Source organism: Myotis lucifugus, unplaced genomic scaffold (genome assembly GCF_000147115.1).
Source record: "Myotis lucifugus unplaced genomic scaffold, Myoluc2.0 scaffold_275, whole genome shotgun sequence".
In the NCBI taxonomy this organism is placed as follows: domain Eukaryota; kingdom Metazoa; phylum Chordata; class Mammalia; order Chiroptera; family Vespertilionidae; genus Myotis; species Myotis lucifugus.
This window is the reverse complement of record NW_005871323.1, coordinates 1291142-1292704: the sequence shown is the minus strand read 5'-3', so window position 1 is coordinate 1292704 and position 1563 is coordinate 1291142.

Genomic DNA, 1563 nt, shown 5'->3' with positions numbered 1-1563 from the left:
CTATGGGAGAAATATTTGTAAACTATTTGTCTGATAGAATTTTACTCATAAACACGATATAAAGAACTTTGCTTTATCAACAACAACCAACAACCCAATTAAAAAATGACTGAAGGATTTGAAAAGACATTTCTCTAAAAAGACAAATGATGAAAAAGCACATGGAAACTTGCCTAACACCACTAATCATTAGGGAACATTTAAATAAAACTACAATGAGACATTATCTGGCACATGTTAGAGTGGACATTATGAAGAAAAAATAAAAGCAACATAAGTGTTGACAAGAATGTGGTGAAACGGGAATCCTTTTGTACTGTTGTTTTGGAATATAAAATGGGACAGCCAGTAGAAAAATTATGTGGTGTTTCCTCAAAAAATTAAAAAAATCAAAGAACATATGAGTCAGCAATTCTACTTCTGAATATATACTTCAAAGCTTTGAAAATGGTTTCAAAGAAGGATTGGTAGTTTCATGTCTATAATAGCATTGTTCACAATAACCAAAAGGTAAATAAATAGAAAAAAAAAGAAGTATATTAATAAAATGAAATCCTTTTCAGCCTTAACAAGGATAATAAGGATTGGACTGGGCTGTGAGAGAGGGAGGGAAGGGGGAAGAAAGAAAAGATAGGAAGGAAGGAAGGGAAGGAGAGAGGAAGAGGGTTAGGAGAATGGGAGAGAGGTGAGAAAGATAAAAAGAGAGTAAGAGAAGGAAGCACCCAGCTTAAATCCTAGATAGGTTATACATTATATGCAAGTTCTTTAGAAAAATACTTGAATTTTCACAGGTACATTTTCTGTTTTTTAAATATCTAGTTTTTAAGTTGTTTATATTTTATATTAAAATCAATGTGCAATTTATCTTCATTCTAACAATTGAATCAATTGTTTCAAGGAAATTTTGTGCTAGCTTGCAAATATAAAATAGCATGGTAAGTTAAAAAACATTTTAATGTGTTTTCAAGTTTACACACAGCTTGATACAGGAAACATATTTCTTACTTCCATCTCTTAGCTGATATAACAGAGCACTTACATACTATAGCTACTATTATTTAGGTGTTTTGAATTATATTTGATTAAGATTAGTTTGCAAAATTTTACTAACTGAAACAAACAAAGGTTTAGGGATAAACTAGAAAATTCAAACTACTGCAATCATATCTCTTTCTAGGTTTTAGTTTAATACAGCTTATCACTTCACTTAAAACAGTAAGTCTTCAAGAAGAGTCTGGTCGCTACAAAGTTATGTGTTCACTAAAAGTTAAGATTCCCAAGGATGAACAGAGAAATGATTTGAATATTCCTAGGGCTAATACTGTGGTTTCTGGATGTCATTGAAATATACAGATATATTTTTACTAGAGACCCAGTGAATGAAATTCATGCACTGGGGGGGGGGGGGGGGGGGGGTTCCCCCCACCGGATCTTGGCCTCCACCTAGGGGGGATTTCTCCAGGGGAAGGGGGGAGTTGTAACTTCCCTTTTTTAGCCATGGAACCCTTCTGGGTTTATACCCCTTGGTTACCTGGATTTTATGGGGTGGATTGTTTTTTTTTT